Below are 17,604 nucleotides of genomic sequence, written 5' to 3'. Positions count from 1 at the left end.
GTGTCATATACCTAGGAAGCACCTAGGTGATATGACTCTTCTCTTCTGCATGAGCACTACCTACCTGGGACATCATGCCTTGTATCTGAGCCTGTGTCTTAAGTTAAGTGAACCTTTTCTTCTGCAAGAGGCTTTAGAATGGGGTGATGTGACATATTGCTAAGCCTAATACTTAGGTAATATGACTTCTTTTTTCCTGAACCATGACTATGAAAAGGAACTTTGGTTTATTGCTGGGCCCAGCATACAGATGATGTTTCTCCTCTAACTAGGTCCAACATAAAGAGAGAGTTATGGCATATTGCTGGGACTCCCACCCTGATGATGTAAATCTTCTGCCTGTTCCAGAGTAGCAGAAAGTATTTTTACATACCATGCGCCTATTCTGTAAATAATTTTGTTCTCATCATTTGTATGTGTTTGTTTTTCCTACATTTTCTATGTTTAGAGTTGTGTCATTCCACTGAGTCCAGCACCCAGTTATCATAACACAATTACTAGACCCTGCATGGAGGGGACATTGTGACATGTTTCTTGACACAGCATGTCAGTTTTCTACCTTTCTGAAAAGTTTTTTGTTTTCTACAAATGGTGTTATGAAATTTACATTGCTTCAATTCAGAAGCATCATGATCGAACTGAAATTGGAATTTCACCAATACTATATGTTTTGCCTTTCACTGCTACACTTAAAACAACAGGTAAGTTTATGAGGTGCAAGTTTGTAGAAAGTTCACAGAATGTTACAACACTAACATATAACCTATCAACTCCTTGCTTGGTACACAGAGTTTTATAACAGGGCCCAGCAAAAGTTAAGATCGTGACTCTTGATTACACATGAAGGTGAGAGCAAAAGTTGTCAACATCCCACATTCACAAAGCCCACTGTTGAAGCACTGAGTTTAACAAGTAAATAAAGTACAAAGATAGATTTGTGAATTTCACATATGGCTCTTGCTACAGGTGAGATGGTGACTTACTTCTGGACCCAAATCACAGGCATAATAATGGGTCTCCTGTCTGAACATAACCTGTAAAAGGGATGTTGATTATCATAACCAAGTTTAAAGCAATACATACCTTTGTGAGTCAATAGGAGCATGTAGTCCTCAGAATGGATTGCAACTCTCATGCATGTTGCTTAAAGCCTTTGTAGGTTGTAGAGTGTCATGGGATCAGCCAGAACACATGAGATTGTGACTCTTATATACTCACCAAGTAAAGATTCAAAGTTGTCACCCTAATACATAAAGAGATTGTTCCATGTCACTAGGACTAGTACCTCCAGGTGTTGAGAATTTTTGGCTTAAATTCTTTTCAATGGTTGTATTGTAAAATATACCTGGGTTTGAATTACAATAATGAAACCCTTTTGCTTGAATCCTGACAGCAGGGGATATTATCACATGTCTTTAGGCCTATCAGCTAGGTTGTGTATCTCTCCTGCCAGTGCCCTGCCCAAAGAGGACACTGTGACATATCGCTAGATGAAGCATCTAGGTAATGTGAATCTCCTCTCCTGCAGGATCCTGCCCACTGAAGAAATTGTGACATATGACTGAGTTTAAAATCTAGGTGATGTGACCCTCCTCTTTGTCCTGGACTCTGCCAATAGAGAAAATTATAACATATTACTGAGGCCAATCCCAAGAGAATGTGATTATCCACTACTTTTTCAACCCTGTATTTACAGTGGGCATAATGACATATTACTTAAGACTGTACCCAGGTGACATGACTCTTTGGACTGGATCCTGCCTATGAAGTAGATTAAAATGTATCCCTGGATCAGAGCCCAGATGATAGGACTCTTCTGTCTTGTCTCTGTCCAAAGGTGAGATTGTGACATATACCTGGATTCAGCTTATGTGCATAATAATAACTCTCAAAACTACTCCCAGCCTGGGAAGGTATTTCAACTCTCATATCGAGTCTTACAGCCATGAGAAAAGTCCTATACCACCCACCTGTAAGAATACACAGAAAAGTATCCCACTGAGGCATATCATATAAAGCCTGAGTGGTCCAAAGTGTGTCATAAGAGGCAACAGAAGCCAGGGTGTCTTGGATGTACACCCAGCTGACACAACTGTTTTTTTCACACATAAACAGATCCTACCAATGTGATACTAAATCTCACTCACATAGGCCATCAAAGCTTTAAATTGTTACTCTCATATATAAATCTGATCCGCAGGTGTTTGTTTGATGATGTTTGAACCACGATTAAGCAGAACTGTGGTGTTGTGTCTCTCTTATTGGAACACAATCTTCAAGTGGGATTGGGGTTCTTACACATTGACCTTCCCATTGTTGATTGTGAGTCCTGTACTCCGACCCAACTCACAGAACGTGTTAATTCTCATACCTGAAGCTAGGATTTGTGTGGACTGAAAATTATTTCTGAACCTTTCTGAAAGTGTGATTGGGTCAGGTAACTCTGCCCAGGACATGGGTAGTTTGATGAACTTTTCTAGGCCCAAACCACAGATGAAATTGTGCCATATGTGGAAAAAGCCCCAAATCAATACATAACATCATACTTTGTTCTGCCTACAAAGTGCAGTTTTATATATCACTGGGACCATCACCCAGATGATGTGATTTACCCACCTGAAAACTGCCTACAAAGAGAATTGTGTGTTATATTTAGGTCCATCACATAAATTACGTGACTCCCTTCTACTGTCTTGGCCCTCCAGTTACAGAGTATTGTGACACATAACAGGGTTGTGCACCCAGGAGATGTGATTTCTTTTTGGTGGGGGGGTTGCCAATAGGAAGCATTGTAACCTATAACTTCTCTCAGTACCAAGGTGATGTTTCTTTACTTTTCATTGTGCCCTGACCTCAGGGAGCATGTGACATACTGCTGGGCACAGCACCAAGGTGAGGTCACTCTTTAGCCTTATTCCTGCAGTTAATGGTCATTGTGACATATATCTAGGCCAATTGCCTAGATGAAGTGGGTCTCCTCTCATGCCAAAGTCCTTACCTCAGAGAATGGTTTTTATGTATCGCTGAAACCAGCATCCAAGTTATATGACTCTTCTGGAAGGGCTTTGCCCACCAGGTGGATTGTAACATCTCACTGGACCCTCACCCATGTAGATGATATGAGTTTCTTGCCTTATCTCTGACCACAGGTGATATTATGCCATATAACTGAGACCAAAACAAAAGCCTAAGAACAACTCATATGCCTAGAGCCAAGACATGTGCAGGATGGTGACTCTAATTCTTAAATCTTTCCACAAGTGAAATTGTGACACATATCTTTGCCCAGCTCCAGATAGATTTAATAATTCTCCCTAGGTATAGCCCACAAATGAGATTTTGACAAATACCTGACCAAGTAACTTGGTGATTTTATTGTGTTATCTTAACAATGTCTTCAGGGGACATTGTAACATATTTCTGAACACACCATCTAGGTTACATGACTCCTCTCCTGCCTGTACCCTGCTTCCTTTGGTAATTGTAACATTTCTAAACACTGCATCCAAATTATATGACTTTCTTTCCTGGGCTCTGTCAACAGGCAGCATTTTGACATATATATCAGCCCATCATTTAGGTGATATTACTCTCCTCTTCTGCCCAGACACTGCCCACAAGGGTCATTATGCCACAGACCTGGCCCTAGCACAAAACTTATGTGACATTTCTGACAGGACCCTGCCTACAAAGAGAATATTGAAATATTTTAGGCCCAGAATTTAGGTGATGAGGCTGTTCTGCCTGCCTTATAACCAAGATGGAATTGTAACATATACCTAGGCAGGGCTCACAGGAATGATAATGACTTTTATATGTGGACTCAGCAAATAGAGAATATTTAGGCTCTTATAACTAGGTGTAGTGACATGTGTGATGTCATGGATCACTTTCTTGTACAAAGGTCACAAAAGATTACAACACTCACACATACTTTATAAAGTATTTGGGTTATATAAGCAGAACTAACGTAGCACTCAGCACACAGGCAAAACTGTGAGTCTTGTATGAAAACCCAGCTGACAGAACTGTCATCATTTCACATGGATGAAGCCAACTGTCACATATAAAACAGAACATGAGCGGTATTGTAAATCTCCCCTTTGACATTTTCTGACAGTGTTATTTTGATACACATATTTGCCAAGCACCTATGTAGTTTTACTTTGCAGAAAGGTCCGAGTTTATATATGAAATTGTGATATCTACCTAGTTCAACCTCGAGGGGATGTGACTCTCCTACCTGGGTGCCTCTCTCAGTGAGGGTTGTGACATATCACTGGATCTAGCAGCTTGGTGATGTTACATTCTTGCCAGTGCCATGTCCATCAAAATTACTGTGTCATATTTCTGTGCCCACCTCATAGGTGATGTAACTTTCATCTCTGCAGTGGGCCCTGCACAGAGGAAGGATAGCGGCATATAGCAAGGCCAATCAAGCATGTGAGGATACTCTTTTGCCAGAGCCAACCTGAAAGAAGGACATTATGACATATATCCGGGCCCATCACCTAGGCTATGTGGTTCTCCTGCTTGGGCCCTGCCAACCTTAAGAGTGACATATTTCTAGGCCAGGCATACAGGTGAGGGTACTCTTTAGCCAGGTCTATGCTTCACAGAGGACATTGTAACAGTCTCTTGGGCTGTCAGCTGACTGAAATGACTCCCTCTCTGGGACCTACACTCACGGAACATTGTGGAATAAACAGAGAATCTGCACATAGTTTATGTTACCCTTTGTGCTTGATGATATTCTAAGAAGGCCTTGTGACATATCTCAGGACCCAGCACCCAAGTGATGTGGTTCTTCTTCATGATTTCTGCAAACATGTTACTTTGTTCATATATGAAGGGAAGCACCTAGGATATGACTTTCCTCATCTCAATGAGACCTACCTAATGGAAACATTTGGACATATTTCTGAGCCCATAGTTTGAAAATATGACTCTACTTTTTGACTGGGCCTTCACAGTAAGAAGATTTTGGCACATAGCTGATCCCAGCACTCAGAATATGTAACTCTCCTCTTGTTTCTGAACATGCAACCAAAAAAGGAATTTTGACCAATTGCACGGACCAACATCCTGATGATGTTACTCTCCTGCCTTTGTTTTCCATAAAGAAGAAATTATGGCATATTGCATATTGCTAAGACCAGCATCCTTATGATATGACTTTTCGGCCTGTGTTGGAGCCACTGAAGGTATTTTGACATAGCTTCAGCCCATTATGTAGACGTTTTGGCTCTCATAACTTGGCTGGGTATTTTCCACATGTGGAATAGGGTCATATTACTGGGTCCAGCACCCAGTTAATGTGACCTTATATCCTATACCCTGCCTAGAAAAGGTATTTTGACATATTGGCTGGCACAGCATATAAGAGATATTTCCCTCCTGCATAGTTATTTGCCCACATATGGGATTAGGACATACACCTTGCTTTAGTTGACAGGCATAGATGATCAAATTTATGTTGGGATTCAGCCAATAGGAGATATCTTATCTCACATCATTAGGTAAGGTCCTCTGTTACATATTTCTACCAATGTTACAGAAGCTTACAACACTGACTTATATTTTTCAAACTCCTTGGTGGTAGAGTGTTTCCTAACAGGGCCCAGCAATAAGTTCAGATTGAGACTCATGTTTACATACCTAGGTGAATTTAAAATTGTCACCATCCAATATTTATAATGCCCAATGTTGAGGTCCTGAGTCTAACAAAGGAATACAGCACAAAGTTGGAGGTTTGACTTTTATATGTTAATCTGACAAGAATCGGGATGGTATCTCATTTGTGGATCCAGCTCATTGGCATAATAATGGATTTTTTTCTTAACCCTGCCTATAGGAAAGATGTTGACTATTAGATCTGAGTTTGGAGCGATATGTAAGATTGTAAGTCCATAGGAGCATGTAGACTTCAGAGAACTTTGCAACTCTCATACAGGTTTATAAAACCCTCAGCTCCTGTAGACAGTGTTATATATTGTCCTGCAACACATATAAGACTGTGACTCTAATATACTTTCTCAGGTAAAAGTTAAAGCTGTCACACTCAAAGATGTGGAGATCGGGTCATATGACTCATCCTGGTACCCAGGTGTTGAGACTTTTTGGCTCATATTCCTTCCCATGGGTTCATTGTTACATATTGATGGGTCAGAATCATAATAACATGACTCGTTTGCCTGGGCCCTGTCAATAGGGAGTACTATTACATATTTCTGGGCCTTTCAGGTAGGTGATGTGTCTCTGCAGCCTGTGTCCTTCACCCAGAGGACATTTTGAAATATCACTGAAACTAGCATCTACGTAATGTAACTCTGATCTCCTGCCTGGGTCTTGCTTATTGAAGGAATTATGACATATGGCTGAATGAAAAACCTAGGTGGTATGATGTCTCTCCTGTCTATTCAAGAGTTTATATCTGTGCTGCATTTTATTTCATTACTTTGGTGTTCTACCTTTATACTGGTAGCAAAGTCCTTTGTTACTGTAGGTTTGCTTAGTGTTTGGAAATTGTTATATGTAATGCTTCCAATATTTTTCTTTTTCTTTTTTTTAAGATTGTTGGACTTTTCATGGTTTCTTGGAATCTTATGTAATTTTGTGGGTTTTTTCTATTTTGGAAAAGTAAAATTAAAAATTGAAAAAGGTTGTGTTGCGGGTTTGTGTCACTTTGAGCAGCGTGGACATCTTCACAATATTTTATCTTCCAACCCTAGAAAAACAGCATGCTTAAAAGTGTGCTGTTGGCTGGGTGCAGTGGCTCATGCCTGTAAACCCAGCACTTCTGGAGGCTGAGTAGCATGCATAGAAAGATCAGGAGATACAGGTGGTCCTGGACAACATAATGAAACCCCATGTCTACTAAAATAAAAAAAAAATTCTGGGCTTGTTGTTGCACGCCTGTAGTCACAGCTACTCTGGAGGCTGAATCAGGAGAATCACTTGAACACCAAAGGTGAAGATTGCAGTGGAGCTGAGATTGTGCCACTGGACTCTAGCCTAGCTTCAGAGTGATACTCCATCAAAAGATAAATAAATAATAAATAAATAAATAAATAAATAAATAAATAAATAAATAAAAAATAAACAAACAAACTCTTGCTTATTTTTTATATTTTTGGGGTTTTTCTGCTCTTCTTTTGTTATTGAATTCTAGTTTCATTCAACCTGGGCTATAAATAATTTTCTGTAAAATTTCTACTAAAAATTATTAAGGCTTCATCTGTGGTGTCACAGATCATCCATCTAGGAAAATGTTTTATGAGCTATTGAAAAGAATGTCTATTCTGTTGTCTGCATACATTTGTTAGGTGTAATTATTGTGTAGTGCATTCCAGTTTTTTGTTCCCTTATTGATATTCTGTCTTGCTTTATTTATTACTGAAAGTAAGATATTGATGTATACATCCATTATTATATTGCTGCCTATTTTTCATTCAATTCTGTCAATGTTGGTTTATGTGTTTGGAAGAACTGTCTTTATAGGTGTTCAGTGAATTAAACCTCTTACTATATTTGAATGTCTTACTTTGTCTATTGTGAATTTTGACTTAAAATAATTATAGAAAATATAACAGTTTTCAACTTAATAAATAATTACCTGTTCTAAATAGTTAGTTCTTGATACAGATTACGGTATAGTCAGATTTGTTTTTTCATTTGGATGGCTACTTTTGGAGGCTATAGTATTCCTGCTTAGGCTTTTTTTTTTTTTTTCAGTGTTTTAACTACATCATCTTATACCCTTCATGCCCAAAAGATTGACGTTCATAAATTTGTAGTAATCTGGCAGAAGCATACATACACATCTATTTTTTCTTCCTGAATTCCAGATTATCTTCTTGTCTGTGACTTTCACAACATTGCTTATATTTTGTCCATTAGAAATATCTTTCTGTTAACCTTAGTTAAAATTAGCTGAGCTTCTTGATTTTCTTAAACTTTTCTACTAATGTTGAAGTTCATATTAGCCTGTTTTTGTACTTCTACTCCACAATTTTTATTTATTTTGGGATTTTTATCTTTTTGTTGGTTTCTTTTCTTTTTTTATTTTTTCTTTATTTCCATTTTACTGATTAACATCATTGAGATGGCGATTTTAAATTTTAGCATAATTTATTTATTTCTTTTTAAAAATAAACCTAGAATTTAATCCAAATTGCCTCTGGTAATTTTTACATCTCTTTTTTCTTATAGTTGATTTCTGGATATTCATTTTTATCTTTGAGCCATATTATCTTGATGTTTTGTATATGTTGTTATCTTAGGTTGCAATTTGTATAATAAAAAACAACATTTCAAAATCTCCATTAAGTGGCTTTGTCTGGGGGAATATGGTACCAATTTATTAGGCTAGAGGTTCTTGGAGTCTCTCAAGCCTGTTCTTTGGATGCTTTCTCTGTTTTTTGTTTGTTTGTTTGTTAAAAAGATTTCCTCATTTTTTTTTCTTGTTTTCTTCTTTCCTTTATTTTTATTTTTTATTTTTGAGTTGGAGTTTCACTGTTGTTGCCCAGGCTGGAGTGCAATGGCATAAACTTGGCTGACTGCAACCTCCACATCCCAGATTCAAGCAATTCTCCTGCCTCTGCCTACTTAAGAGCTTGGATTACTGGTTTCTGCTGTGGCTAACTTTTGTATTTTCAGTAGAGACAGGGTTTCACCATGTTGACCTAGCTGGTCTTGAACTTTTGACCTCAGTTGATCCACCCTCCTCAGCCTCCAAAGTGCTGGAATTACAGGTGTGAATCAACGCTCCCAGTAATTCCCCATATTTCTCATTGAGATCCTGCAGTCAGCTGGATGCCCATTGTCTGTCTATGACACTGAAGATTTTTTCTTTTGATGGTCTTTTGTCTTTAGTCACAACTGCCCAAAACTGTCAAAGTTTACCACCTTTCCTTTAAACACTGTTGTGGAATATACAAATTAGTCTTTGATAAGGTCTCAGAAAGCCAGAAGCATGGACATAAGTACCACTATTTTATTTATTTTTGGAGGGTCAGATAGGAGTTATCAGTCTCTACATTTCTCATAGGATAAAAAATGTCCGTGGTGTGTAAATATGAAATAGTTTTGTTACACTTCTATACGGTTCTTGGCATTTTGCTCACTTGGGGTGCTGCAAATGCTTAACTGATTCTTAGACTTCTCACAAAGGCATTTTGGTAAGTATATTACTGTTAAATTTATATGTCTGTAAAGGAATTAGGGACTATGGTATTCTATTGTCACTTTGTTAATGTGATTTGTATAATTACATTGTAAAATGTACTCACCTGAGTCTAATGAGGGAGAAATTTTTTTCTTTTGTCTTCAGTTGGCTCTTTTCATTTAACTGCAGAGATATTGACAGACCACAAAAGAAAAGATTCATTCCAAAAAGTGATTCTGATAAAATATGAAAGCTGTGACTTTACTGATTTTCATTTAAAGAAAGACTACCAAAGTGTGGGTAATTGCAAAGGGCAGAAAAGCAGTTTAATGGATTTCATCAATGTTTATCAACTACCCATAGCAAAACTTGTCAGTGTAATAAATGTGGCAAAGCTTTAGAGTTGTGCTCAAACTTCAGTGAGCATAAAAAAAATTTAGTGGAGAGAAATGCTACAAATGTGAAGAATGTGGCAAAGACTGTAAGTTGTTCTCAGATTTTACTATAAAAAAGATAATTCATATTGCAGATAAATCCTACAAATGTAAAGAATGTGACAAAGCTTTTAAAAAGTTTTCAAGCCTTACTGAACATAAGAGAGTCCATACTGGAGCAAAACCCTACAAATATAAAGAACGTGGCAAACATTTACATGCTCCTCAACCCTTATTAAAACACAAGAGAAATCATACTGGAGGTAAACCCTACAAATGTGAAGAATGTGGTAAAGCCTTTAAGTACTTCTCAGACCTTACTAATCATAAGAAAATTCAAACTGGAGGGAAACCCTACAAATGTGAAAAATGTGACAAATCATTGAGCTTGTTTTCACAGCTCATTAGACATAAGATAATTCATAGTAGAGAGAAGGTCCATAAGTGTTAAAAAAAAAAGTGGACCTTTAACAAGTCCTCACATTGTGTTCAGCAACAGAGATTTAACACTGAACAAATGCAATATAAAGGTAATGACTGTTTAAGACCATTTAATTTGACATCTTGGAGGGTATCTGAGAACTTGCTTTATAATCCGGATGCTTTTGCATTGGATGTATATATAGCACTTTACTCTTATGGAATATTCTTTTTTGTCTTTTTTTAATCTATGTTAACTAAAAGCCTGTTGTACAAGAAACTATAATTGTAACCCCTGCTTTTTTCTGCTTTCTATTTGCTTGGTAGAATGTTCTTTTTCCCTGTATTTTGAACTTATTTTAGATGGGTGTCTGGATTACAACATACCATTAAATATTAAACCTGCATTCAACTGTTTTTCAATTGGGGCATTTAGCCCATTTACATTTAGCATTACTATTTATGAGTGTGGATTTGATTCTGTCACTATGATCTTAACTGGTTATTTTGCACATTTATGTAGTTGCTTTAAAGTGCTAGCTATTTATGTACTTTAGCGTATTTTTTTTTTTTTTTGTAGTGACTGCTAATAGTCTCTTATTTAATGCTTTTTTCGGAAGCTCTTGTAGGACAGGTCTTGTGGTAATAGATTTCCTCAGCTGTTGTTTATCCAAATAGGATTATATTTATTATTTATTTTGAAGCTTACTTTGGTAAGATATAAAATTCTGGTTTGGAATTCTTTTTTTTTAAGAATGTTGAATATTGGCCCCAAGTCTCTTTTGACTTGTAGGATTTCAGCTGAAAGATTTGTTGTTGGATAATATCTGGAAATATGTATTTCAAGTTGTTTTCATTCTCCCCCTCACTTTCAGGCACTCTTTTTAACCATAGATTTGGTTTCATTACATAATCTTGCATTTCTTAGCGACTTTGTTCATTCCTCTTTATTTTCTTTCACTATTTTTCTCTGTTTTATCTCAGAAAGCCAGTCTTGAAGCTTTGAGATTCTTTTCACTACGTGGCCCATTTTTCTGTTAATACTTGTGATTACATTATAAAGTTTTTATATTTTGTGTTTTAGCTCTATCCAGTTGACCACATCTTCCTCCTGATTGGCTGCTTTTTCTAGCAGTTCCTACAAATTTTTCCCTTCATTGCATTGTGTTACAAGTTACATTTGTAGCTCAATAAAGTTTATTTCTATCCAAATTCTGAATTCTCCTTCTGTCGTCTTTGGCCTTCTGTCATCTTGACCAAATTATGTAATTTTGGTCATTTGCATAAAAGAAGTCACTGTGGCTTTTTTTGTTTTCAACATTTTTGCAGTGATTTTTGCCTAATCTTTGTGGGCATAACTTTGAGGTTGCTGACCTTTGAATGGAGTATTCTTTTTTTGATCCTATTCAATTGTCTTTAATATTTGACTGTGGTATAAGGTGGATTAAGCCAACAGCCTTTGTTCCTGGAATATTTTTGTTTGTTTGTTTTTTGTTGGTGTGTTTGGCAATGCTCAGCTCACAATTCATAGGCTGCATGCTCTTGGGCAGTTGTATTTTTTTCCAACTGTCTTCTGTGGCTCCTTGATATTTGGAGTCCATCACTCTGTATGACTAACCTGCCACAGCTGCAGCAAAGTGCTAGTGGATATGGGTTTTCTGCCTGTCTTTGGGCATTTACCTTACTGGCAGGAGCAAAGAAGCTGGAAGGGGAACTGGAAGTTACCTTCTGGAGACTGTGTGTGCTGTTGCACTAATGGTGATGTTAGCTTGGGGCAGCATGCTGGCCAACAAATGTTGTGATGCCTTCTTTGTGCCCCACCAATAACACAGTGATGGTTCAGAGTGTGGGAGAATACACATTTCTCTTCACAGTGTTAGCACAAAGGCAGAGTTGTGGCTTTCTGCCCACCAAACTTCATCTATAATGGCAGCTGCTGTGGGTGGCAGGGGCATACTGCATTCTCATTTGCTGGTGGGGCAAGGAAAGCCAAACCCACCTTTGCAGACATGTGCCACCAAAGTAATATCAGGAGTTGCTATGGTCTCTGGAGAAGCTGCATATGGGGAGTATAAATGTGGGCTGGTGCAGTCATAGGGGCTGCCTTGCTGGAGCACAGAGGGCTGAGGCATGGCCCACCAATGCAGATGCTATGGTATGGTAAACTACTCTTCTAGGGGAGCTGAGACTACACTGTAAGCAGCTGCAGCCAGACTGGGATCCTGGGAGAGCTGAGCAGACTTAAAAGTGCTCACTTGGAGCAGTTTCCTCTCATTTGTAAAAACATCCTGCAGAAGTTAGGTCCAACAGGTTCTCTAGGGCTAAAGCCTTTTATGAGAGAAAGTTTAGCCTAGAGAAATTGCCATCACTGGCCACACTTTAATACAGATGCTCTTGTGCCAAACCCACTGGACACCACATAAGCTGGCTTGCAGCCCCACTTCTTTGCTTCTCTTCTGGGGGCTGAATCTCAGAGGGATGTAGGTCAGCAATCCCGCAGTGCAGTCAGCCCAGGATGGAGGATCTATGCTTTTGGCCAAGTTAGAGGTTCACTTCTGGTGAGCAGCTGTGAGTAGTGTGTGGAACCCATGGAGGATGGACTGGCCTCCTCTCCTTGGGTAAACTGCAGCTTGTTTAAATTGTGAATAAAGCACTTAGATTTTTGGGTTTTTCATTAACCTGAGGGAAGCAAGGACAGATCTACTGCAGAAGTAGTGGCAGAAATATATTCAGTTGGTGCTGGAGCCCCTGTCCAGGGAATTGCTAATTTTCTACTGGTTCAATAGCTCTGGCAATGATTGGCTAGTGGCCCAGTCCTGGAGAATCTTCCCAGTGAGAATATATGAGAACAGCTGCTTACGTAACAGTCTGACTACTTTCTGAAGGGCTGCTGCAGGATGCTGAGTGTGCACTACAGTTTCTAGTCACCTCAGATTTTCCAGTACCTGAAGTTATCAACAGTAAATGCTGCAAAGCAGCAACAATGGCAGCATGCCCTTTTTTTCTGGGCACTCTATCCCAGGGAGGTATAGACCTGTTTCCAGGACAAAAGCACATATAGGAGGTAGCTAAAAACCTCTGTTGAAAGGTTTAGGCAGTGAGAATAATGTGATTGGGGACCCACTTAAAAAGCAGTTTAGCCACATTTTTGTAGGACAGCTTTGCTGGACAGAGGTACCACTTTTACACTCAGTTTATCTGGATTCTCAAAAGCCAGATGGCTGGAACAGCTAAGTCACACAAACAGCAAATGTGGCAGCTCACTCTTCCCTCCAGGAACTATATCCCAAATATGTTTCAAAATTCCATCTACAAAATAGCACAAGTGGTGGTAGCTGGACACGCTGGTTGGAAAGCAGTTTCCAGTGAGGAGGAATGAGATTGCAGACCTGCTTTAACAGGCAGTCTGACCATGTCTTTTTAGAGCACCTGTACCATGGTAGGAGATTCTTTCTGTTCCCAGTTGGCTTGGGCTCTTCTCAGCCTGAAGGCTGAAATGGCTAACTTGCACAGGCAACAAAGATGGCGGCCCAATTTTCTTTCTGGTAGCTCTATCACAAGAAGGTGAAATTCGGTTTCAATGGTTGGCTGGAATTCTAAGCCAGTAGGTCTTACGCTGTGAGGAATTGTGGAAGTGAGTTCTACAGACCATCACTGCTCAGCACCATGGATTCTGCCTCTTTCCTGTGGGTATGGAAAAGCATTTAACCTCCTGCTTTGCTGGAGTTGCAGCTAATTTTTCTGGGAAGCCTTGGAAGACAGATTATCTAAGACTCTTGAATCTCTGCACTAGCCTGAGTGGCTGATCTTCTGAGACTTTCTGTAACTCTGTGTGTTAAATGGAAGGCTATGATGAAGTGGGTTCATGAGGGTATCTCGTTACCTGAGGGCTGCAAAGATCTGTGAGAGAATCACAGGTTGTTAGGGCCACATAAGCAATTACTGATTTACTGGGTGGGGAATTTCCCTTGGCTTCATGTTTTTCCTGGGTGGCCCATTTTCTTGCCTTGTTTTGTTCCATTTTCCATTAGATACATTGTTTCTTTGATTGATCCCAACATAAGTACCTGGATGTTTCAGTTGAATGTGCTGTATTTCTGAACATTTCACATTTCTCTCTGTGAGAACAACAGAGTCTAGAAGTTTCTAGTTGGCAGTCTTGATTACTTTTCTCTAAAAGAAACCTAATTAACTATTTTAAAAGAAATTAGGTCTGGCCCGTGGCTCACACCTGTAATCCCAGCAGTTTGGAATGCCCAGGACAGATCAGGAGGTCAAGAAATCCAGACCATCTTGTCCAACGTGGTGAAACTCCATCTGTACTAAATATACAATAAAATTAGCTGGCCATAGTGGTGGGTGCCTGTATTCCCAGCTACATATGAGGCTGACGCAGAAAGATCCCTTGAACCCAGGAGGTGAAGGTTGCAGTTAGCTGAGATCGCACCTCTGCACTCCAGCCTGGTGACAGAGTGAGATTATGTCTCAAACAAAAATAAAAAATATAATGTAATTTTTAAAGCAATTATTGATGTAATTTAACTCATACATTTGATGATCTCTTAATTTATAGAATTTACATGAAAGAACATGTTCAATGATTGCTGTACCAGAGTTATGAGAGGTTTTCTATATTATATAGATAAATTTACATTCTTTTCTATGGAAGATTAAGGAAAGTGAAATCTAAGATACATGAAGAAAATCTAAGTAGAAATGTCACTTAGTGGTTGGTTTGCAGCAGTATTATAAGTGTCAGGATGACAGGAGTCTGTTAAGTGATCACGTTAATATACACAGTAAGAGAAACAATATGAATTTTAGAAGGAAATTGCTTTACCATTTGCAAATTAAGGTAATTAAAATGCAGTTAATTTAAAAGTCCTTTTTAATGACAAGTGTGAACTTAATTTGTTTTAATAAATCAAAATTGTTATTATTGTATTAAGGCTATTTAACATTGAATGTGTATCTTGCCACTGATGTTAACTTATCCCATTTTTACCCAAGGTTGTAGGTAACAGATGGTAACAATGTACTATTGGGTGACAGTGGAATAACATCTCTAGTGATTACTTTGTTGTGGTCTTTAATTGAAAATAATGTGGAGAATATGGTTTCTACCACTTACATTTTTGTTTTCCTTGTAACTACAGATTATTATGATGGTTGCAATGAAGATTATGAATATAATGGAAATATATGTTTTGGGATTCTGAACAACTATTTACAAAATTTTATCCCAATTTTTTTTGGAAATACAACTTCTCTGGTCTGCTAAACATATACACATCTTCAGTTTTGGTTTACATGGATTTAAATATACAAATCTATCACTGTAAAATGAACTTTAGGTGTAACAGATTTATAAAGAATAATCATATTTTTTATGATCGTGTACCTAATTTTACAAGAAAAATATTATAATGAAACAATTTTACAAGCACTGATAAATTATCAGCAAACCAAAATCTTCAAAGATTTTGAAAGCAAATTTATTTTCTCTGCTTTGTATTAAATTTATTTATCTAAAATGTCATTGCTGCTGGCTTAGAAACATCTTGTGCAAATTCTTTTTTTATATCAGTTTGCATGTTGTTAACCACAAATATAATACACAATTTGGTGTTTGTTTAATTTTATAAAACATTATTTGTATAATTTCCTTGAAGATTATGAAAATAGCTTTGATAAAATTTAATGGTGTTCACAAAATAATTTTCATATATGAGTAATTTCACAGTGTATTACTGTATGTTATTTATGTTATTTATTTAGTACATTTTATAAGTTGTTTCAATTAAAAATCCTATTAATCCATTTTTTGGTTAGTTATAATTCATTTTATTTTATAAAATTTATATAAATGAGTTTATTAAATGTAAAGGACCAATTCATTCAAGTGAATAGTTGAATGTTTTATAAGTCATACGGTCTTTTTGGCATATACATGAAGTAAAAAAAAACAAAATTAGCTATGTAATAGAAGCTACATAATTGGAAATAAATATTCTTTCTGAAATTAGCCTGTTGTCTCAGGTGAAAAATTAACAATAGCTGTAGTAAAGAAATGACATTAATTGTTCACAGGAAGAGTGCATAATTGAATTAAAAACTTGTATTTTTTTTTGGTTTATGTTTCTACATTTGAACATTTATGTTTCTACATTTGAACATTTACTAAGGAGGGCAGATGGTAAGCCTATGGAATGGCTGACACATGTTAAGGGTATTCAGAACAGATATTGAAACCTAAAATGTCCCGTAGTCTTTTCATTTAGATTAACAAAACATGGTATTAGTCTTCCCCCTCTATAATCTGGCTTAGACAGAATTATCACTCCATTTTTTTACATTTAACTCTAGGTTTTTTTTTTTTTTTCCTTTGAGATGGAGTCTCCATCTGTCACCCAGGCTGTAGTGCAATGGTACAATCTGCAACCTCTGTCTCCCAGGTTTGATTCTCCTGCCTCAGCATACTGAGTAGTTGAGAATACAGGCATCCTCCACCAAGCCCAGCTAATTCTTTGTATTTTTTTAATTGTTATTATTATACTTTAGGGTACATGTGCACAATGTGCAAGTTAGTTACATATGTATACATGTGCCATGCTGGTGTGATGCACCCATTAACTCATCATTTAGCATTAGGTATACCTCCTAATGCTATCCCTCCCCCCTCCCCCAACCCCACAACAGTCCCCAGAGTGTGATGTTCCCCTTCCTGTGTCCACGTGTTCTCATTGTTCAATTCCCACCTATGAGTGAGAACATGTGTTGTTTGGTTTTCTGTCCTTGTGATAGTTTACTGAGAATTATGATTTTCAATTTCATCCATGTCCCTACAAAGGACATGAACTCATCATTTTTTATGGCTGCATAGTATTCTATGGTGTATATGTGCCACATTTTCTTAATCCAGCCTATCATTGTTGGATATTTGGGTTGGTCCCAAGTCCTTGCTATTGTGAATAGTGCCACAATAAACATACGTGTGCATGTGTCCTTATAGCAGCATGATTTATAGTCCTTTGTGTATATACCCAGTAATGGGATGGCTGGGTCAAATGGGATTTCTAGTTCTAGATCCCTGAGGAATCACCACACTGACTTCCACAATGGGTGAACTAGTTTACAGTCCCACTAACAGTGTAAAAGTGTTCTTATTTCTCCACATCCTCTCCAGCACCTGTTGTTTCCTGACTTTTTAATGATTGCCATTCTAACCGGTGTGAGATGGTATCTCATTGTTGTTTTGATTTGCATTTCTCTGATGGCCAGTTAGTAGAGATAAGGTTTCACCGTTTTAGGCAAGATGGTCTTGATCTCCTAACCTTGTGATCTGCCCACCTTGGCACCCTAAAGTGCTAAGATTACAGACATGAGCCACTACTCCTTGCCTCGATTGTAGATCTTGACACAGCACATCCTCAACTTATTGTCTCTGAGGATAGAAATACTGTGTGATATGGAAGAACAAAACCAAATAATTGTTATAACCCAAGGAGTCTTTATTTCTGCCCTACTCTCCTGGGCTCTTAGAAGTGTAGTTCTGGCAGACATTACTGGAAGGTCAATGTAGGC

At 37.8% G+C, this 17,604-nt stretch overlaps 1 pseudogene; it reads left to right on the top strand.

Moving 5' to 3' along the window:
• Positions 1-544: 544 nt before the first annotated feature.
• Positions 545-10,051, top strand: LOC129395668 (zinc finger protein 736-like; annotated as a pseudogene).
• The last annotated feature ends 7,553 nt before the right edge of the window (positions 10,052-17,604 follow it).

The sequence above is a fragment of the Pan paniscus genome, chromosome Y (genome assembly GCF_029289425.2).
Source record: "Pan paniscus chromosome Y, NHGRI_mPanPan1-v2.0_pri, whole genome shotgun sequence".
NCBI lineage: Eukaryota > Metazoa > Chordata > Mammalia > Primates > Hominidae > Pan > Pan paniscus.
Note: the sequence above shows the minus strand (reverse complement) of the source record. Positions and strands in the feature narration are given on the sequence as shown.